At 40.5% G+C, this 23784-nt stretch overlaps 1 long non-coding RNA gene across 1 annotated transcript; it reads left to right on the top strand.

Moving 5' to 3' along the window:
• Positions 1–8993: 8993 nt before the first annotated feature.
• Positions 8994–10854, top strand: LOC134027042 (uncharacterized). Its single transcript, XR_009931411.1, has 5 exons — positions 8994–9087; positions 9177–9388; positions 9792–9982; positions 10139–10579; positions 10760–10854. It is a non-coding gene; the product is annotated as an uncharacterized LOC134027042 (long non-coding RNA).
• Positions 10855–23784: the final 12930 nt, after the last annotated feature.

Below are 23784 nucleotides of genomic sequence, written 5' to 3'. Positions count from 1 at the left end.
GTTTGAAAGAGGAGGAAGCTTTTTAATGATTTGAAAGGATTTACCATTACTTTTAATGGGAGAATAATTTGCACAAAAACCTTAATGTCTTAAAAAGTATAAAAGTGAGAAATACCAAAAGTCATAGCCATAATCTCCTGAAGGAGCTGAACGTTTTGATACAAAAGTTGTAGGAATCGGTTAAAGTATGCAGAACGAGTTAAAGGCCAAAAAACGGCGGAAGAACTAAGAAGTTGAAAAACAATAGTGAGAATGCTGAACAGCATTCTCACAACTAGAAAAGGCTGTTCCTGCGAAACAGCAGTGAGAATGCTGAAAACCTGAATGGGGATAGCTGACCATGCTAAAAAAAGCTGAAAATAGTGAAAATTTAGTAGAAAGTTATAAGCTGAAGCTTCAAAGCAACCGAAAGGTATTTTTGAAAGTGGCTGGAGCAGCATTCCAACAATGATTTGAAAGGATTTACCATTACTTTTAAAGGGAGAATAATTTGCACAAAAACCTTAATATTTTAAAAAGTATAAAAGTGAGAAATGAGAAAATACCCGCAAGCTGAAATGAATTTCAAAAATGTGTGAGTGACACAAAAGAGGCAGTGTGGAAGCTGAACTGCATCATCTGCATCATCTTAACAAAGCTAAGAGCTAAAATAGCCTACAATGCGGGAGAAGCTGAAAGCTGAACTGTTAAACAGAAGAAGTAGGCTAGCTAGTCGGAACAAGAATACTATCGTTTTAACAGATTAAATTATAGTTGGGATAGTAATAGCAGTAGCAGATGTAGCCTACCATTGAGTGCGTTTACTCGGCTTTCTTAGTAGGATTCAATGTGTTGATGGAATGAAACATACAGCAGTAGAGCCGATACAGGAAGACACGGCGACACTTTGTTGCAGAAGGATGATGGTGCAAGTTTTTTCCGTGGAGCATACAACATTAATAAAAAAGAATCATGTAGACGCGTTTATTGAGCAATCGCATAACTAATTACACATGTAAACGGAGTAATCGTATTATTGGCATAAACCGACAATTGCTAGTAATCGTGTTTCTCATGGTCAAGTAAACGTACCAATCACCTGTGTGAGAGACTGAGTGGTGCGTGTCTGTCGTTACGGTGATGGTGCAGCTATGATTGCTAACGAGCTGAGGGCAGAGAATAAGAGAAATGTAGCTAGAATCCACACCTCAAACAAGATAACCTAGACGCAAAACTGTACGTCCAATCCAAAATATAAGGATATTTTCCGAGACCCAAGACTCTGCCGAAACCAGAGATATTCTTTATATGTCTGTGCAGTCAGAAATACGACTCTACCTGCAGTTTCAAAAACGTGTTCCTTTTGCTTTCCTGGTGCTTGTTTGTTTGGTTGCCACGGCGATGGCGCAGCTGTGATAGCTAACGAGCTAGGCAGAGAGAAAAACGAACATTTAACTAGCATCCACACCTCAAACAAGTTGACCTAGACGCAAAACTATACGTCCAATCCAAAATATAAGGATATTTTCCGAGACCCAAGACTCTGCCGAAACCAGAGATGTCCTTTATATGTCTGTGCGGTCAGAAATACGACTCTATCGGCAGTTTCAAAATCTTGTTCCTTCTTGCTTTCTCTGAATGATTTTACTCACCTCTCCATTGAAGTTAGTGAGAGAATTTGAAAGGCTGCTCTCGCTTCAAGGCTCATAGCTGAAAATCTGTAAATGTGAGCTCTTTAGTAGTTACATTGGCTGAAAGAGGACAATTTTTCCTACATTTTAAGGTATAACTTGTTTCTGTAAGTTAAACTATATGAACGTTAGAGGAATTTGTTTGACAAATTAGTTGAATATCAGAAAAAGAGCAGCAAGCAGAGTCAGCAAGCAGTGTGCACTCTGCTTGCTGCTCATTCATAAAAATCAAGAAGGAGCAAACATTTTAATGTATTTCAAACTGTCATAATTCAAAATTGGCTGAACATTTGAAAAAGCTGAATCATTTGGGAATAGCTGAATGTCTTGTGAACATTTTAAAGGTTGAATGGTGTCTCTAGCTGAAAGTAAGCTGAAGTAGTTACGTTTGAAAGAGGAGGAAGCTTTTTAATGATTTGAAAGGATTTACCATTACTTTTAATGGGAGAATAATTTGCACAAAAACCTTAATGTCTTAAAAAGTATAAAAGTGAGAAATACCAAAAGTCATAGCCATCATCTCCTGAAGGAGCTGAACGTTTTGATACAAAAGTTGTAGGAATCGGTTAAAGTATGCAGAACGAGTTAAAGGCCAAAAAACGGCGGAAGAACTGAGAAGTTGAAAAGCAATAGTGAGAATGCTTAACAGCATTCTCACAATAAATATATATGTGAGAGAACAAAGGTGCTCTCGCCGAAGGCTTGAGCACACCCAATTACACATGTAAACGGAGTAATCGTATTATTGGCAAACCGACAATTGCAAGTAAACAGGTTTCTCATGGTCAAGTAAACGCACCAATCACCTGTGTGAGAGACTGAGTGGTGCGTGTCTGTCGTTGCCACGGTGATGGTGTAGCTATGATTGCTAACGCGCTGAGGGCAGAGAATAACAGAAATGTAGCTAGAATCCACACCTCAAACAAGTTAACCTAGACGCAAAACTGTACATCCAATCCAAAAAATAGGGATATTTTCCGAGACCCAAGACTCTGCCGAAACCAGAGATATTCTTTATATGTCTGTGCAGTCAGAAATACGACTCTACCTGCAGTTTCAAAAACGTGTTCCTTCTGCTTTCCTGGTGCGTGTTTGTTTGGTTGCCAGTGCGATGGAGCAGCTGTGATCGCTAACGAGCTGGGCAGAGAGAATAACAGAAATGTACCTAGAATCCACACCTCAAACAAGTTAACCTAGACGCAAAACTATACGTCCAATCCAAAAAATAAGGATATTTTCCGAGACCCAAGACTCTGCCGAAACCAGAGATGTCCTTTATATGTCTGTGCGGTCAGAAATACGACTCTATTGGCAGTTTCAAAATCTTGTTTCTTCTTTCTTTCTCTGACTGATTTTACCCACCTCTCCATTGAAGTTAGTGAGATAATTTGAAAGGCTGCTCTCGCTTCAAGGCTCATAGCTGAAAATCTGTAAATGTGAGCTCTTTAGTAGTTACATTGGCTGAAAGAGGACAATTTTCCCTACATTTTAAGGTATAACTTGTTTCTGTAAATTAAACTATATGAACGTTAGAGGAATTTGTTTGACAATTTAGTTGAATATCAGAAAAAGAGCAGCCAGTAGAGTGTGCCACTCTGCTTGCTGCTCATTCATAAAAATCAAGGAGCAAACATTTTAATGTATTTCATTAAAAAATTGGCTGAATATTTGAAAAAGCTGAATCATTTGGGAATAGCTGAATGTCTTGTGAACATTTTAAAGGTTGAATGGTGTCTCTAGCTGAAAGTATGCTGAAGTAGTTATGTTTGAAAGAGGAAGCTTTTTAATGATTTGAAAGGATTTACCATTACTTTTAATGGGAGAATAATTTGCACAAAAACCTTAATGTCTTAAAAAGTATAAAAGTGAGAAATACCAAAAGTCATAGCCATCATCTCCTGAAGGAGCTGAACGTTTTTTGATACAAAAGTTGTAGGAATTGGTGAAAGTATGCAGAACGAGTTAAAGGCCAAAAAACGGCGGAAGAACTAAGAAGTTGAAAAACAATAGTGAGAATGCTGAACAGCATTCTCACAATAAATAAATATATATGTGAGAGAACAAAGGTTGTGCTCTCGCCGAAGGCTTGAGCACACCCAATAATAACTAGAGAGGGTACAATTTCTGGGGAAATTGTAGGGTGTGCTTGTTTGCGTCGGTTGTACAAGGGTCCGTTTTTGAATGACATTTTTACAACTGATATTTCTGTATATTTTATATAAAAATGCATACTTATTATTTATAAAGATTACATAGATTTAAAAGCTTCTTTTTTTTTGCTGCTCATTTACAACTGAAAATACGAGTGAAGTGTAGAATGAAATATATGTCTTCTCATTTCCCCTGCAAGAGGCAGCCTCATCGTTGAATCAAAACGAATACATTTGGCAGACCGGTGTAAAATTGACCTAATCTCTATGACTTAAACGTAATTTTAAGTTTTTCCCTTCTGGTGATATTTTCAGGCATTTAGCCTACTCGTTGCATTCATTCATTAATAAAGAACCCCCTTTGAAGATTATTCTACGACGTTACCCGGCAGTAGAAGATGGAATTGCGATTCAAACAGTACCATCTGCTAACTGAAAATATGCCCCCCAAAACGTAAATAAGCTTGACATTTATTTAGTGGATCATTGTCAGTAACAACGCAAAATGCGATATAGCCCTGTGTGGAGAAGCTGCCCCGGTAAATTGTACTACTACGGTACACTACTGCTGTGTTCGTCTTGGTAGCGATTGCGTTGGTTGAATTTGATTTAACGTTCCATGTACGGTTTAGGCTGAAATTAATTATTTTCATGAACAGATTGACAAAGTTTAGGCTGTGGCAATGAAGTTCAGGTTAGTAGTTAGATAGACTTTTGATTTAAGTAAGGGGAGTGCCGAACATGTTCTGTCGCCGTTTGACTTCCTAAACAGCTGCGTAGCTTGTAGTGTCTCGCGTAGGCTACAGCGTTGCAGTGATACACTGGATTGAAACCACAGGTAATGATAATTTCACCCACAAATCGTTTACTTGTAATCTAATGTCAGAATAAATCCTACAACGAAAATGTATATGTGAGGAATGTTTATTTTAACGATTGAAAACAGATGCATCATAGACCACTGTAGTATGTGTTTCCCGGGCAACAGAGGCTAATGTCATGATGCTAATACTTCAGTGACATAGTAGACTACTGTTTCCGAAAGTAGATGTACTTCCTTAACCCTTGTGTTATCTTCGGGTCATTCTGACCCATCAGTCATTGTGACCCACCGTCGTATTGCGACAAATTTACCGCATACAAAGACAAAGTGAAGCATTTTCTTTTAACAGCTAGGCTGTCTCAGACCCCCCACATTGCAAAGGTTAAAAGAAAATTATTTTAATTTGTATTGGGTAAAATTGGGTAAACACAACGATGGTTCGTTATGAACCTTTGGGTCATGTGACCCGAAGGCAGCACGAGGGTTAATAAAATCATCTTATATTGTACATTACACGTCACAATTGTGTGTCATATCACAAAGTAAAATTAGTAAATAGTTATCACCCTGGCCTCTTTGCTTGTGGCGTTTCTGCAGCTGCCTTGCAGTAAAGCAGTTATCTTAGCTCTCCCAGAAGTTAACGAGCTGCTAAACTAATGTTCTGCTAGAGGTAGTCACGCGAGTTTTCGTGACGTTAGTGACGTAAGTAGCGTCATTGACTGTGGCTAGCAAGTTAGCCACCGTTAGCTTCACTTTTCGCCACAAAAACTTAATTTCCACTTAAACCATGCAACGGAACGTAAATCCCAATAGAAGCAACTCAATCGCTACCAAGACGAAACTTTTGACACCTAGGTTGTCTATGTAGGCCAAATATTGACTGAGTTTTAGGGGGGCAAAAAGAATAATAAAAATAATAACTAGAGGGTACAATTTCTGGGGAAATTGTAGGGTGTGCTTGCTTGCATCGGTTGCACAGGGGTCCGTTTTTGAATGTCATTTTTACAACTGATATTTCTGTATATTTTATATAAAAATGCATACTTATTATTTATAAAGATTACATAGATTTAAAAGCATATATTTGTTGCTGCTCATTTACAACTCAAAATACGAGTGAAGTGTAGAATGAAATAGATGTCTTCTCATTTCCCCTGCAAGAGGCAGCCTCATAGCTGAATCAAAACGAATAAGTTTGGCAGAGCGGTGTAAAAATTGACCTAATCTCTATGATTTCTAATTAGATTTATTATTAGTTAATTCAACAGCCAACTCTAATTTCTAGCTTGATGAACTGGGCTGTGGAGTACAGTATCACTTTAGTTGCATTGACTGCCTTGTTGTCAGTGTTAAGGCATCACCACCCATCACTACCTAAGGATGCAAAAACACTCCTCCATACTAATAGAAATTACTTAATCAAACAAGTTGCAGGTGGTGCATACTTTTACTTTGGGATTGTGAATGCTCTGTCACGTTTCTTGAATAATACTTGGTTGAAAATTCCAGATCGGCACACAATCAAACTACAATTAAATTTTGATGGGATGCCTCTTTACAAGAGTTCATGTATCCAGTTGTGGCCAATTTTGGGGTTAGTGCAAGGATTAAAAAAACCTTGCTTGATTGCTTTGTTTGGTGGCAAATCAAAACCTCTTCCTCTGGGAGAATACTTGAGAGATCTAGTGACAGAGATACAAATCTTAGCAGCTGGCTTTACGTTTAAAGGAAAAACACTGTTTATAAAAATAACATCAGTGATGTGTGATGCTCCTGCACGAGCATACATAAAAGCCATAAAATATCACACTGGATATGCAGGCTGTGATAAGTGCACATTACATGGGGTTCATGTAGATGGTAGAATGACTTTTCCAGACAGCACAAGCCCTGTTAGAACTGATGAAAGTTTCAGACTTCAAATGGATGAGGAACATCACAGAGACATCTCCCCTCTTACTGAAACTGGAATTGGAATGGTTTCTATGTTTCCCCATGATTACATGCACCTTGTCTGCCTTGGAGTCACAAGGAAGCTCCTAGAGCTGTGGGCAGGAAGCAATGGCCGTCTTAAGTGCCGCTTGCCATCAAAAAAAGTGAGTCAGTTGTCAGAAACACTTTTGTCATTCAAATGTCACATGCCTACAGAATTTGCCAGAAAGCCCAGATCTGTTGAAGAGAGACATAGATGGAAGGCAACTGAATATAGACAATTTTTATTGTATACTGGGCCGGTTGCACTAGTTGATGTTGTTAGCGCAACAGTTTACAACAACTTCATGATGCTCTATGTTGCCATATCCATATTGGCATGTCCAAAACTGTGTGTGGAGTTCTGCGATTTTGCAAAAACTTTGCTTGTATCTTTTGTACAACACTTTGGACAGCTTTATGGCAGGGAGAATCTTGTGTACAATGTGCACGGCCTTATTCATCTCAGTGATGACGTTAAAGAACATGGCCAGTGTTTGGACAACATTTCTGGATTTCCCTTTGAGAACTACCTTGGTCAAATAAAGAAAAGGATTCGCAGCCCTCAGTTTCCAGTTGCGCAAGTTGTAAGGCGCATGTCAGAGTTTGAAAATGCAGATTGTAGTGCAGATACACCAAATGAAACCAAACTCAGAAAGCCACACAGTGAGGGTCCACTGCCATTACACATCACATATCCAGTCCTGCAGTACAAAGAAATACATCTTTCGCACCTTTGTGTCAAGGTGTTCACAGGAGATAACTGTATATGTTATAATGGTATGGTAGGCATTGTCCAGAATATCATTGTGGTTGATGGGGATCCATATTTGGTGTATAATGAGTTTAATAATTGTTCAAGTTTCTTTGACTACCCGATAAATTCATGCCAGTTGGGAGTGTTCCTTCTCAAAGACTTGTCCCAGGAACTAAAATGCATTAGGATGGATGAGACTGTGACCAAGTATGTACTACTTCCATTCAGGAACACATTTGTAGGCATGCCATTGCTCCATTTGTCATGAATGGGAGCTGAGTGTTGTGTTGTGTTGGGGCTGAGTATAAAACCTGAATTATTTTTGTGCTGAACAAAATGTCTAGCATAGAGTATCAAAAGATGTTGTACATAAAGTTAGCATAGGTAAAAGTTTATACTTTTTCTGAAACTTTTCTACAATCATATATGTTAGTTGTTTTTTAATCATTTGGCATGTAAAACAACATTTGTGTTAACTGTTTAATGTTATTTGCACCTGCATTTAACCAATGAAAATAAATTGTTATACCATGGTCTAGGTCAGGGGTGGGCAATTAATCTTTACAAGGGGCCACATGAGAAACCTGAAATGTGTTGGAGGGCTGCATCAACGATAACTTGAACTTAATTCTGCTTTTCATTCATTTTCTCAGTGAAGTATATATTTTCATTAGTTGCTACTGGTTATCAGAAGAATAAGGATATTCTGTAAATATTTAAATAAATATATGAAATTGTGGTGTAGGTCAAATAGGAAAAGACTATAGATGTAATACACAGTAAAAACAAAAACAATCATTACATCAGTGTTTCATTTTATTTCTAACAAGTTAATCTACACAAACACTGAAAAGTTGTTTTGCAGTAGGCTATGTTAAAGATATGCAATTGATAAACTTTATACAAAAAGCAATACATGCTTTTTTCAGTTAATTTTGTTCAGTGAAAGAAATTCAGTGGGCTTGAACAAGTGCATCGAAATCTGGCTGAATGTCTGAGGTGGATATGCGAAGGACAGCTGACAGGTGATCATAAGGGTCTGCAGCTTAACTAGCAAACCATCAGTGGCCCGCACCCACTGAATCAGTCAAGTTCTTGTATTTGTCTGCGTGTTTAGTCCCTTAGTGCCGATTCAAATTGTAATCCTTCAACACAGCGACCTGTTCTCCACAAACTAAGAACCCAGCTTTGCCTTTGACTTCAGTAAACAGATACTTTGAAGTAATTAACACTTACTTGATCCACAAATACGTTTAGCTGTAGTAGGACCTTATTCTGTAGACTAATTCCTTTTCTGTTCATAGACAATGTACCATATTGTTGACTTTTTGGACACGGGAGACACAGAAGTTGTTCCAGCATCTTGGGTGGAAAATGGAAGAAGCTACTGGCCTCCCTACAAAGCCAGGGAGCGATGCAACAGGGCCATAATGGGAGCAGACCCACCTGAAGAATCGTGGGCAAATCATAACATCAGGATACGGGCAACTAAAAGTATAATTTAATTAATTATGATTAAAGTGTTAGCAACCACAATTGACATTAGATTTATTTAAGCATTTAATTGCATTAATTTAATTTAATTAATTGTTTCCATTTTAATGCAGATATATTTAGTGAGGCACGGCTGCTGCTACCAAGGGCACTGCTGACATCAGATCTTCAAACTGAAGATGAGGAGGACCAACGTCCAGCTTATAGGAGAAGGAAGAGAAGGTAAGACAGAGTTTGCTCTCTTCATAATTATAAATGAGGTAGTAACCAATGCAGATCATCCCTAAAACACAACTTATTTTGTTCAATAGAGGCACAAACAGAATTTGGGACTCAGAGAGCAAAGATGACAGCACACATCTTCAACCCAGAGGGGTAAACACCAGGGCACCTTTAGGTTTACCCCCAGCACCAGTTATTGCTCCTCCAACTCCCACCAGACCAGCCATTGCTACAAGTGTCCCCAGACAAAACTTTAGCATGGCAACCCCTGACCGGCCCAGGGTAAACAACCAGGCCATGTGTGATCGGAGTGGAGTCAGGTGGCTGAGCGGTGAGGGAATCGGGCTAGTAATCCGAAGGTTGCCAGTTCGATTCCCGGTCATGCAAACTGACGTTGTGTCCTTGGGCAAGGCACTTCACCCTACTTGCCTCGGGGGAATGTCCCTGTACTTACTGTAAGTCGCTCTGGATAAGAGCGTCTGCTAAATGACTAAATGTAAATGTGATCGTAAGTGTTAAACAGCAATTATTACAAAAAAACGTATTCATTTCTCAAAAAGGTTGTATGGGGCTTAATTTGTAATGGGCTTAATTTGTATTTGAATATACTTTTAAAAACATGTCTGACTGCTTGTGTCTTAACCTGTTGCCCTTAGTATATGCCCAGGTATTAACTTGGTGGGTGTTTTTGTTGTATTTGTCAGCAATTCTCCGTGACATTTTGACAACAATGGAGACTATCAAGCATCAACAGCAAATGATTTTGCTACAGTTGCAAACAACTCGTCAACCAATGGAGGTGCCAGATGTTTCTGGCATTCCATTAACATCGCTGGATGAACTGATCAAGCTTGAGGACAGCATTGCTTCACAGGTGGAATACAAACGAAAATTGGTATGTGAATGTTCATGTATTTGTTGAATTGATATTTGCTGAGACTTTTGACGTATGGTTCTTTTTAATGAAAAAAATAAAGATATGTGATATTATAGATTCAGTGCCTATAAAAATTATTATAAGCTAATGGGGGCAATTCTTTTAATCTTTCAGGTCACCTTTTTTGGGCTGGCGGGGGGGTTGACAATAAAGGAGACAGTGTGGAGAATAATGGCCAAACTAATGACAAATAAACTAGCAAAGCAAATCAACTGGCGATGGTTAAATGGCAAGTATGGCTTTGAGCCACTTGCCATTAAATATGTTGTCCTCAGTAAGTTTTATTTTAGTATTATAAGGCAGAAATAAGAAACACCATAAAGTAACAAACATTTTGCCTAGTATGCTTATTCACTTTCCTGTCTTGTGAATGGCCTTAACCTGCCTGTTCCATTACGTTTTTTTGTTTGTTTCTTAAGAATCTGTGCGATGCAATGCAAGTACTGCATCTGCATCCGATGGAGATGTAGAAAAGTTTATTAAAAGGTGGCTGCAGCTTGCATCGGACCGAGATGGAGGAAGACGAGAGCGGGCAATGAGACAAGCTAATTCTTAGTAAGATGTGTTCCAAATGTTGTTTCAAATCTGTCTATATATACTGTGTATGTGTGTGTATATTATTGGTATATATCCTTCTAGCATCTGGCTGTCTATATATCTATCTGACTGTGTAAGTAACCATGTTTATCTGCCCCTTCCCTCCTCTCCTTTTCTCTCTCTATATTCATCTTATAGAGTACATCTCAAGCTTCAAAGGGGCATGCTTGAGGAGGCTGCGGTCATTACACACACATACACAAATTGTATTTATTCAAATAAATTCTTAAAAATGCATATGCATGGTGTAATATTTGCTACTGAAAAGTAGCACATGGTAATTATGGGGTTAGGTATGGGGTAATGCAGGAGGGATTGAAAATTGAAAAATTATCATAATTTGTGTTAACTCTAAATATCAAAAGATAATCATTACGACTAGAGTTTCAGTGTTACAATGAACACATTTCTTTTTTTATTTTGTGCTCTGTGTAGGCCCTAAGTGTCAATTTCTTTTTTTAAAGCTAATATTGCATTGGTAAAAGGAAGAGCCCGTTTTTATTCATGCAGTCTCCAGGACCTGCTTCAAGCAAGTTGGCAACGTAATATATGTGGTTTTGAAATATTCTGGCATTGATCCGTCATGACTTTTTACAGGCTGTCAACTGGCTAACATATGGGCTAGTTCTGGCAGTTTTGTTGGGGTGATTCCGGCCCAATGTTGGAAATACTGGTTCAGTTTCGCCTGCCGGACCCGGGCCAGTGTACTTGGGCCGCTTCTGGGGCGTCATTCAAACCAGTCCGGCCCGAGTCCGGCAACTCGGGCCGAGTAATTTATTCTGGCCTGCCGTATCTGGGCCACGATCGGGCCAAACCATTTTGGCTACCTGGGATATCTCTATGACTTAAACGTCCTTTTAAGTTTTCCCTTCTCGTGATATTTTCAGGCATTTAGCCTACTCATATTGCATTCATTCATTAATAAAGAACCCCCTTTGAAGATTATTCTACGACGTTACCGGCAGTAGAAGATGGAATCGCGATTCAAACAGTACCATCTGCTAACTGAAAATATGCCCCCAAAAACGTAAATAAGATTGACATTTATTTAGTGGAAAATCGCTCATTCATAAAAAGCTCACTGGTAGCGATCATTCATTGTCAGTAACGCAAAATGCGATATAGCCCTGTGTGGAGAAGCTGCCCCGGTAAATTCTACTACGGTACAGTACTAGACTACTGCTGTGTTCGTCTTGGTAGCGATTGCGTTGGTTGAATTCGATTTAACGTTCCGTTGTACGGTTTAGGCTGAAATTAATTATTTTCATGAACAGATTGACAACGTTTAGGCTGTGGCAATGAAGTTCAGGTTAGTAGTTAGATAGACTTTTGATTTAAGTAAGGGGAGTGCCGAACATTTTCTGTCGCCGTTTGACTTCCTAAACAGCTGTGTACTGTAGATGTTTTTGTAGTGTGTCTCAAGCTACAGCGTTGCAGTGAGCTACACTGGTTTGAAACCACAGGTAATGGTAATTTCACCAACAAATCGTTTACTAATGTCAGAATAAATCCTACAACGAAAATGTATATGTGAGGAATGTTTATTTTAACGATTGAAAACAGATACATCATAGACCACTGTAGCATGTGTTGCCCGGGCAACACAGGCTAATGTCATGATGCTAATACTTCAGTGAAATAGTAGACTACTGTTTCCGAAAGTAGATGTACTTCCTTAATAATATCAGCTTATATTGTACATTACACATCACAATTGTGTGTCATATCACAAAGTAAAATGAGTAAATAGTTATCACCCTATCACCCTTTGCTTGTGGAGTTTCTGCAGCTGCCTTGCAGTAAAGCTATAGTTAGCCTAGCTATCCCCCAAGTTAACAGATGCGAAACGAATGTTCTGCCAAGGGTAGTCACGCGTGTTTTCGTGTGCTCTCGCCGAAGGCTTGAGGACACCCAATAATAATATATATGTGAGAGAACAAAGGTTGTGCCCTTGCCGAAGGCAAAGCACACCCAATAAATAAATATGTATGTGAGAGAACAATGGTTGTGCTTGCCGAAGGCGTGAGCACACCCAATTATGGAATAATTATTCGCCGCCAGTTTGGCTTGCTCTCTTCGCGTCCCAGCTCCTTCACTCTGATTGGTCCTCTGGTCTGCAGCAAGTTTCCTTTGAATAGGTATCTAGAGAACTGGAAACTATGCAAAGCAGGTAATATTTTGCCGGTGTCCTTATTATAATCCAACGGAGTGCAGTAGCCTGCCTACCGTGATTAAACGAATGTGATTAACAAAGGCATTTGGCTATATCCACTTTATATTGTCATTCTGTTAGGCTAGCTAGCCCGCTCCTTTGAAAGCAGCTGAATATCAGTTGTAAAAGCGAATTCGCTTCTAATAATGTGCTTAGGCCTACTGATGTCAAAACTACCTGCACATTGCAAATGTACAAGCGCTGTATGGTGAATTAGGCCTACAATTATGACAAATGAAGCTTGCGCAAGTTCAGTCAGGCAAGATCGATCCCTGCACTCGGGCTTAATCGTAGTGTACGCTACTCACTCCCCCCGCTAAGAACGCCCTACCTTCCCTCGTTCCCTGGTCGGGCGGTCACTGCGGTTCAGGCCGATTAGCGCTCCCGCTATCAATTAATGGCGTCACATGATCCGTGCCTTTAAATATGATTCCTGTGTAGTTTGTCCATGCTATCAAGTCAGTGGCGGCTGGGAAGCCCCCGCAGCCCCCGCAAGGCGGGGGGGCCCCCACTTCCTAAGGGCCCCGCCCTGCATATCAAAAAACAGACTGGGCCTATTTTAAAAAATATATATATATAAAAAACAAGGAAAACTCTTTGAGGGCGCACATTGAGAGCCCCAAGTTTCAACTGCCAGATAAAGGAATTCCGTAATGTAGGCAACGTAAAAGATCTAAATAGGCTAAATAGTCTCAAAATCCCTGAATCTGGCAACGATGGCTTTTGCGTATCTTACGTGCATTTTGGGCCATTACGCCTATTGAACGCGCACATTTCAAAAATGCTAATCATTAGGCTACGTTCTGCTAGATGACGGTAGAGACATGAGTAAAAGAAAATATGCACGCGGTGCTCAAAAGCGCAGCAATAAACTGTTGTCTGAACAAGCTCGAGCAAAACACCCTAAGATTACACACTTTAGACCAGCCAGAGAAGAATATTATCAACATCTCCAGACGAAACACTACCGCAGCAAATGTTTTCCTTTCCTCCATTGATTGTGTGTTATTTCGGCGATGCTATCCTTGGTGCTGAACTATCAGAAGGCTAGTGCTGTCTTTGGTTTTGAACAATGACAAATGTGTGGCGGCCTGCGGAAACCCTTCACATCGTGAACATTTGGGTCTTTCTGGGTATTATACATATTTGGAAACTACAAACTATCCTGAATACAAATCTGTTTAAATAACTCAGATATCTTTATCACAACTGAAGTTACATAATTTTAAAGTTGACCTGTGTCAATAAAGTGATAAGCGAGAAAATTGCATTCCACTCCGTTTCATTCTAATTCTGTGGCGAATATGGAAAGGAAATCCTTTTGTTCGTAATCACGTTGTGAATGTCAGTTTAAGTATAGGCTACATTAATAACTTCTCAGCAAGTTATTTTTAAGTTTAACAGCCTGACTTCATTGATCAGTTGTTTGGGGCTGCTGCAGCACTCAAAAGAGCAAGCAAACTCAGCATTTGATTTGAAATGGCTTGGAAATCTTGCTATAGCTAACATGTCCAAAAAACGTTGAAATTAACAGTTTTTCAGAAGCTATACTTTTTGTACATTACAATGAAGTTTACGGTGTTAACTATAGAAAACATGAAAAATCTAAATTTTGACAGAAAACTATTTTCGATCTTTTATGGCTTATAGCCAACAATGTGCGGCCGCGATATCCGACGGGTTTCTGCAGGACGCCACACAAATAGGCTGCTATTATGATTTTATTATTTTTAAACTTTTTTATTTCTCTCACATTGGTGAATATAGGCTATATTTAAAGGTAGACAGCAATGTATAAGATAGTATGGAGATACATTTTGAGTGGATTTAGGGGAGGGGCCTCGAGCTCCGACTTTGCGGGGGGGCCTCTGCAAAGTCCCGGCCGCCACTGTATCAAGTGTGCGACCCTCCACCACCCCGTCGCCACCCGGTTCGTGTCTCAGTCTTCGGTTCGATTGGTCGTCGGCTGCCGCCACCGCCACCAGTGTCTGGACTCCGTGGGGGATTCTTCTTCGGGCGTTGGGCAGGCGCCCGTTGATCTATATAATTCCCCGTGGGGTTCAAGCTCCAAACACCATAGTACATTTATTATTCTATAATAAACATCTTTCACTCATCCCAGGTCTCTCCTGATTGAACTGGCTCAACCATTGTGCATTTAAATGACTTGTGTTGAACTAAATGTTTAGATGTTTGTGGTGGTAAGACAATTTAACAGAGAACCAATATAATTAACTTTGATCAACATAATATATACCATTAATAACGTAGGAAACAGCAGACAAATGAAGGCTACATAATCATTTGCATGAATGTAGGCTACCACAACATTGGCAATTTGACTAGAATAGATTTGGAGGTGTACTTCAGAGATGACAGAACATTTAAATTGTGATCTGAGAAATATAGGTACCAAAACCACTGAGAAGAACTGATCACCAGCTGTATCACGGGCACTGCACTATCTATAATTCCAGAAATCTATGTGTCACCAACATCATCTATAATAACATATCTATAATAACATATCTATAATTCCAGGAATCTGCGTGTCACCAACATCATCGCGGGCGCTGTGCCCTATCTATAGTTCAAGGAATCTGTATTTTTGTGTTTCACTGACATCTTAGTTTGTTTCAATTGTTTACACACTAAAATAAAAATGTCCACACAATTTGCAAAATTCTACTCCAATGAGCAAAACACCTCCACAGATTTGCACAACATTACACACAATGTCTGCTTCACCCTTTTTGCAAAACATTACACACTGTGATTTGTAAAACTCTACACACATTTTCACACCTTAGACACAGATAAGGATTGTGAGGTTACTTCTTTGTCATTACAAGCCCCGTATTACCAATGACCACACTAATGAACTAATTGGATAATCACATCCACCAGGTGTGGAAGCACACGTGCTAATTTGAAAATGCAGCACTCAGGTGTGCTATAAAAGGCAGCAGGTGAATTCACCTGTCTTCAACAAAAATGGAAGGAGCTAGAAGAAGAAGAAGAAGAGTGAGAATGAGAGGGGGAGCTCAAAGAGGAGATGAAGGAGGTAGAGGAAGAGGAGAAGGAGGTAGAGGAGGAGGCCCAGGTAGAGGAAGAGGAGAAGAAGGAGATAGAGGAAGAGGCCTAGGTAGAGGAGGAAGAGGAGAAGGAGGTAGAGGAAGAGGCCTAGGTAGAGGAAGAGGTAGAGAAGGACTTGGAAGAGTTGATAGAACCTGAACAAAGAAAACGAGGACCAAATTTGACTCAAGAAATCCGTGCAACACTTATTGACCATGTTATCAACCATGGACTGACACTGATGGAAGCTGGACAAAGAGTTCAACCAAATCTCAGCAGAAATACTGTTGCGTCAGTAATTCGGACATTTCATCGAGAAAACAGGTAAAAAAGCTAACCACACAGTACATTGAAACTGAAGCTTGCTGTACTTACCATCAATATTGTTTACTGTGACATTTGACAGTAGGCTGCATGTGTATTTTTTTTTACATAGGATTGAGGGTCAAGGACACCAAGGTGGAAGGGGCCCTATGTTCACTCGTGCACAAGAGGCCGCCATTGTGAACATGGTTTTGACCAATAATTGTATCAGGCTGCGAGAAATCCAAGCCAATATCATCAATGATGACCATATTTTCAATAACATCCAACGAGTCTCTCTGTCAACATTAGGTCGAATCCTCAAGAAAAATCAAATATACATGAAGCAACTGTATAGAGTACCATTTGACAGAAATTCAGAGAGAGTGAAAAATCTGCGCAATGAGTACGTGGAGGTATGTATTGTTCATCTTACTATGGTGTGGTATTGTGCACTGCTCATAATGTTCATCATCTATAATAACATATCTATAATAACATATCTATAATTCCAGGAATCTGTGTGTCACCAACATCATCGCGGGCACTGTGCCCTATCTATAGTTCAAGGAATCTGTATTTTTGTGTTTCACTGACATCTTAGTTTGTTTCAATTGTTTACACACTAAAATAAAAATGTCCACACAATTTGCAAAATTCTACTCCAATGAGCAAAACACCTCCACAGATTTGCACAACATTACACACAATGTCTGCTTCACCCTTTTTGCAAAACATTACACACTGTGATTTGTAAAACTCTACACACATTTTCACACCTTAGACACAGATAAGGATTGTGAGGTTACTTCTTTGTCATTACAAGCCCCGTATTACCAATGACCACACTAATGAACTAATTGGATAATCACATCCACCAGGTGTGGAAGCACACACGTGCTAATTTGAAAACGCAGCACTCAGGTGTGCTATAAAAGGCAGCAGGTGAATTCACCTGTCTTCAACAAAAATGGAAGGAGCTAGAAGAAGAAGAGTGAGAATGAGAGGGGGAGCTCAAAGAGGAGATGAAGGAGGTAGAGGAAGAGGAGAAGGAGGTAGAGGAGGAGGCCCAGGTAGAGGAAGAGGAGAAGAAGGAGATAGAGGAAGAGGCCTAGGTAGAGGAAGAGGAGAAGGAGATAGAGGCCTAGGTAGAGGAAGAGGAGAAGGAGATAGAGGCCTAGGTAGAGGAAGAGGAGAAGGAGATAGAGGAAGAGGCCTAAGTAGAGTAAGAAGAGAAGAAGGAGATAGAGGAAGAGGCCTAGGTAGAGGAAACGGAGAAGGAGGTAGAGGAAGAGGAGAAGGAGGTAGAGGAAGAGGCCCAGGTAGAGGAAGAGGAGAAGGAGATAGAGGAAGAGGCCTAGGTAGAGGAAGAAGAGAAGGAGATAGAGGAAGAGGCCTAGATAAAGGAAGAAGAGAAGAAGGAGAGAGAGGAATAGGCCTAGGTAGAGGAGGAGAGGAGGTAGAGGAAGAGGAGAAGGAGGTAGAGGAAGAGGCCTAGGTAGAGGAAGAGGTAGAGAAGGACTTGAAGAGTTGATAGAACCTGAACAAAGAAGACAAGGACCAAATTTGACTCAAGAAATCCGTGCAACACTTATTGACCATGTTATCAACCATGGACTGACACTGATGGAAGCTGGACAAAGAGTTCAACCAAATCTCAGCAGAAATACTGTTGCGTCAGTAATTCGGACATTTCATCGAGAAAACAGGTAAAAAAGCTAACCACACAGTACATTGAAACTGAAGCTTGCTGTACTTATCATCAATATTGTTTACTGTGACATTTGACAGTAGGCTGTATGTGTATTTTTTTTTACATAGGATTGAGGGTCGAGGACACCAAGGTGGAAGGGGCCCTATGTTCACTCGTGCACAAGAGGCCGCCATTGTGAACATGGTTTTGACCAATAATTGTATCAGGCTGCGAGAAATCCAAGCCAATATCATCAATGATGACCATATTTTCAATAACATCCAACGAGTCTCTCTGTCAACATTAAGTCGAATCCTCAAGAAAAATCAAATATACATGAAGAAACTGCATCGAGTATCGAGGGTGAAACATGGCATATGCTACATATATAAAAACCTGTTCTTGTGACATCTGCTCCGGCTGTGAATTAATCTGTAAAGACAAGTCATCACATTTACAAACACACACACAGCATGGCTAACATAGCACAGTTGCAGCAAAGACTAAAGAGATGAGAAACCGTTGAGAGAAACAAAGTGCTCTTGTCCCAGAAACAGCAGTGTCTTTCATAATGTAAGAGTGTGCTACGCACAGCATGCCTAAGTGTGTGTGATTATGAGTGTGTGTAAGGACTACCAGCCACAGGAGCATGTGTGAGGGGGTAGAGATGTCCGGTCCTCAAACTGTACGACTGCCAATAGTGTGTCTTTCCCTTTCAGAATCAGAATTGTTTTTTATTGCCATGTAAGTTAACACAAACACATAATTTACTGTGGCAGGAAGGTGCATACAATGAACATATATGGATCTTAATTTTAAAGGTGGGAGGGGGGCTGAACAGGCAAATACAGGTAGGTCAGGGGATTTACCAGGGCTTCCCTTTGTCAGGCCAACTGTACACCCAAGCCACTGATCCTCTGCCGAGCGCGCAGGGGGCAGCGGCACCAGGGGTAGGCCTACATACTAGCATCACTTCGCCCCTGACGACCTCACGGTGTTTGTCGGTGGAGATCAGGAAGTGAGGTCACTGGAGGAGAGCTTGATGGTATATGATGAGGGGGCATCATCCGCTCAGGTATACTGGGGCAGGAGAGAAGGCCTGTGTTATGTGGGACATGGAAGGATGGTGTTCCTCAACAGCTGCCAGAGAGCCTCCAGTGGGGGTGGGTAGGGCTCAAAGTTAACCTAGGCTGGGAGGAATGAGGAAAAAAAAAACTGGGACATAGTGACTCTATCTAAAGCTTTCAATGTGGAAGTGGCTCCCAACCCAGATGTGGTACAGGGGCAGGGTACTGACAGTGAACCACCTGGCAGTGGATACTTTGTGGCACCGACTGGCTGTGCTTAATCTGTTCCATCACAGGCCTCTTGGGAGATCTCCAGAGGATGGTGTTAGATTTCTTCTGGTCTGGCTACCACTGGCTGAAGGCACCAATTCTGTACCTGGCTAGTGCGGGCTCAGATCTACACAGAGTAGAGGCATAGAGGCACGGAGGAGCAGGCCAGACAGATGGATGCAGATTGACGAAAGAGTTTTGAAAATAAATAATTGGAAAGATAGTACTGTGGACATCGGTTTATCTGTCCATTTCACAACATGACTGTTCTTGTTTTTTGTGTTATTGTATTTAAAAAAGATGTATTGTTTTTTTAGGGTGACTTTTTAACGTTCTGTGAAAAACATTACAGCTACAGATGAAAAATAGCCATTTAGCCTATTCTGGCCCATTACAGTCATGCCCATTCATGTGCACTCCCCCTGTAAATAGATAAACACAGGCTGGTGTGATATGGCCTCATCCTACACAACACATTTATTCGTTGAGCTACCGGGGAACCCCTGTTGACTTTGAAGTTTAGTTTAGGGAAACTTAAGAAGATAAAAGGGAAGCCCTGGAGGAACACATGCACCTGTGTCAAGGTGTGGAACTTCAGGGTGTGGCAGGAATTGGCATGTCACCAGTGGCACCAGTCACCAGTGGCAGGGCTTTCTTGGGGAAGGCAGTGCAGTAAGTACAGCTACCTGTCCAGACTCCACCCAGGGATGGGGGATATTTGATAGTTCTCCACCCAGGGGTGGGGAAATATTTTTGTGGGAAGACGGAAACTGTTAGGCATCTGTTTGTGGAATGTGAACGCGTAAATGCTGTGTTCATGTTGTTGCCAGGGATAAACATTAAACTGGGGTGGACAATTTCAGTGAGAATGTTTATGATAGGTCCCACATCCTCCGACACGAACAGGGCTGAATGTATTTTGTTGAATTTTCAATATGGGAATGCTTAGCTGGCCGTTTGGCTATCAAGCAGGAACCAGCTGAGAGGATTGGTCTCACTGACCCAGTACAAATGTTAATGAGTCTGGTCTCTGAGTCTAGCACATGCTATTTCCTAAAATTCGTTTTTTTACAAATGTGTTTTTTTATTTATCACAGCAGTGTGAAACTGGCTGCAATAGTGTATGATCATTGAGGACTGTGTTGGTTAAATGAAAACTAATAGCATTTTCACAAATATGTGTATATGTTTTGACTGAAGTGTGTCATTTTGCAAACAATCTAGGAATTATTCAAATTGAGTGTCGTGTTTGGATAATTGTGATTATATTTTGAAAAAAAGAACCCGGTTTTCAAAATTGCGTGTAAACAATTGAAAACAACTGTAATCACTGACTGCATCACGGCACGATACACTAGTCTCTCAAATGAGACTCAAATTTGAGTCTCAAACTCATAATAATAATTAACAAATTTACAACTTTAACGTTTAATTGCCTTGAATTAGCAGCCCATGGGATAGTCATCTTCTCAATCCAGGAACAGGAACATTCTTTCAGTTGAATCCATGCCTCTCTCTGCGTCCTTATAGCACTATTCATCATCGTCATTATCATCATCTTTCCATCTCAGTTTTTTCAATTTTCACTTCCATGCAGACGACAACCTATCTGACCAGTTTCTTGTTCGTCAGACTGGGAAGTTTTGTGTACTCTGCCGTAACACAATCAACTGTTCAGAAATGTTGTAGAAATGTGGAAGAAAGTAAGTCAGCTCTGAATACGCTCACTTTTTTAAAGTTTGTATTTAGTTTGGTTACTCTATTTATGTTATTCTATTTTGCAAACATAGATTATTAATTGGATTGGATTATTGGATCAATGGTTATCTCTCAGGAGGACATGTCACCCATGACTACATTGAAATCTAAAATGAACATGGTGGAAATTAATTGGAAATAGTGGGTCGAATTAAGCATATAAGCAAGCTACTCTCATGCATATCAAACATCAATAATATTGAAATCAAATTTTTATATGAGTTAGGCTACATCACGCAACCCTGTAAATTCCCCATCCTTGAAAGCTTGTCAACATCCTTTAAGATTAACTATTGACGTTTACTTTTTCCACAAAAAAAGTACCTGCTCTGCCTGTTAGTTTGTATTTGTGTGTGCCTGTCTGTACCCGTCCCAGCATATGAATGATATCTGCAAGGACATGTAATGCCTAAACTTGTTCTTCAGGTCTTCAGAGACAAAAGATGTAGATTCAGCAAATGAAAAGGTTTCAAAGGAAAGCTCAGTCCTGTCACAGGTTTTCCAAGGAACATTATTCCAAGGGACATTATGTTGAGGAAGGGGAAATGTACTGAGGAAGAGGACGGTGTTCCAAGGAAGACCCAGCAATACATAATAATGGGTTATCCTGGAGGCACACTGATACATCATGGAAATTCCTCTCTGATCTCATCCTTGCCTATCCAAGACCTCACTAACTAGGAGAGGCAATTCCCATTGTTAATGTAACCTGCATATTACACATGGGATCATCCAGGGGTTGCTGCAATGTGTTTTTTTGTGAGTGTGTTTTTTTTTGTCTGTGCTTGTGTTTCTGTATGTGTGTATGTATGCGATCAGTGTTTTCTGATACAATCATATACCATTTTAACATTTCAAAGAAAGAAACAGTGGTGGGGAGAGAAAAAGACAACATTAAAAAGAGGGAGAAAGTAATTAAGAGAAAAAAAACAAAATAAAAGAGGGAGAAAGAGAAAGCAAGAGAGAGATGGGGCATTGTGTGTTTGGAAGCAGGGTGAAACATGGCATATGCTACATATATAAAAACCTGTTCTTGTGACATCTGCTCCGGCTGTGAATTAATCTGTAAAGACAAGTCATCACATTTACAAACACACATACATACACACACACAGCATGGCTAACATAGCACAGTTGCAGCAAAGACTAAAGAGATGAGAAACCGTTGAGAGAAACAAAGTGCTCTTGTCCCAGAAACAGCAGTGTCTTTCATAATGTAAGAGTGTGCTACGCACAGCATGCCTAAATGTGTGTGATTATGAGTGTGTGTAAGGACTACCAGTCACAAGAGCATGTGTGAGGGGGTAGAGATGTCCGGTCCTCAAACTGTACGACTGCCAATAGTGTGTCTTTCCCTTTCAGAATCTGAATCAGAATTGTTTTTTATTGCCATGTAAGTTAACACAAACACATACACACACAAAAACATTACAGCTACAGATGAAAAATAGCCATTTAGCCTATTCTGGCCCATTACAGTCATGCCCATTCATGTGCACTCCCCCTGTAAATAGATAAACACAGGCTGGTGTGATATGGCCTCATCCTACACAACACATTTATTCGTTGAGCTACCGGGGAACCCCTGTTGACTTTGAAGTTTAGTTTAGGGAAACTTAAGAAGATAAAAGGGAAGCCCTGGAGGAACACATGCACCTGTGTCAAGGTGTGGAACTTCAGGATGTGGCAGGAATTGGCATGTCACCAGTGGCACCAGTCACCAGTGGCAGGGCTTTCTTGGGGAAGGCAGTGCAGTAAGTACAGCTACCTGTCCAGACTCCACCCAGGGATGGGGGATATTTGATAGTTCTCCACCCAGGGGTGGGGAAATATTTTTGTGGGAAGACGGAAACTGTTAGGCATCTGTTTGTGGAATGTGAACGCGTAAATGCTGTGTTCATGTTGTTGCCAGGGATAAACATTAAACTGGGGTGGACAATTTCAGTGAGAATGTTTATGATAGGTCCCACATCCTCCGACACGAACAGGGCTGAATGTATTTTGTTGAATTTTCAATATGGGAATGCTTAGCTGGCCGTTTGGCTATCAAGCAGGAACCAGCTGAGAGGACTGGTCTCACTGACCCAGTACAAATGTTAATGAGTCTGGTCTCTGAGAGCCTTAGAGTAGAGCAGGCATATTTTGTACTGACGAGGCAGGTTGGTGAGTTTGAGAGGGTGTGGTGTCTTATGGGGTGGTTTGACAGTTGGAGTGGCTAAATGCATGTATATTTGCATGTAATGCAGATATTTCTGCAATGAGGGTGTGTGGGGAAAGTATGCATTTTGTGTCTCTCTCTCCCTCTTTTCCTCTCCACCCATCTTTTTCCACCCTCCCCCTTCTCTCTCTCCAGTAGGTCAGCAGACTGATGCAGAGACCCAGTTCCCAGCGACTGATACATCTTAATCTAGTGTTCAAACACCCTGTCTCCAGTGATCTCAGCAGGCTACAGTGCTACTGTACACCTAGACTCAGACGTGGCCTGTCCATGGATATCTACGGTGGCCCTGAAGTGCAAAACACAACGGCGAATAGGAAAACACAACGGCGAATAGGAAAACACAACGGCAAATAGGAAAACACAGATATCTCTCCATAGTCTATCAATATTGTTGTGTACAATACAACAGAGTAGTAGCAGCATTAGGTAGACTCCTACAGTCTGTAACAATGTCTTTTTCTGTGTATTTATTTATTTATTAACATAGTCCTTCAAAGTGGAGCTTTCTTTCAGAGCCTTTTTAGACTGGGAGGAGACAACAAAGGAACTGAACATGAAAACTAA

This window comes from Osmerus eperlanus, chromosome 9 (genome assembly GCF_963692335.1).
Source record: "Osmerus eperlanus chromosome 9, fOsmEpe2.1, whole genome shotgun sequence".
NCBI classification, from domain to species: domain Eukaryota; kingdom Metazoa; phylum Chordata; class Actinopteri; order Osmeriformes; family Osmeridae; genus Osmerus; species Osmerus eperlanus.
This window is presented reverse-complemented; position numbering and strand designations above follow the sequence as displayed.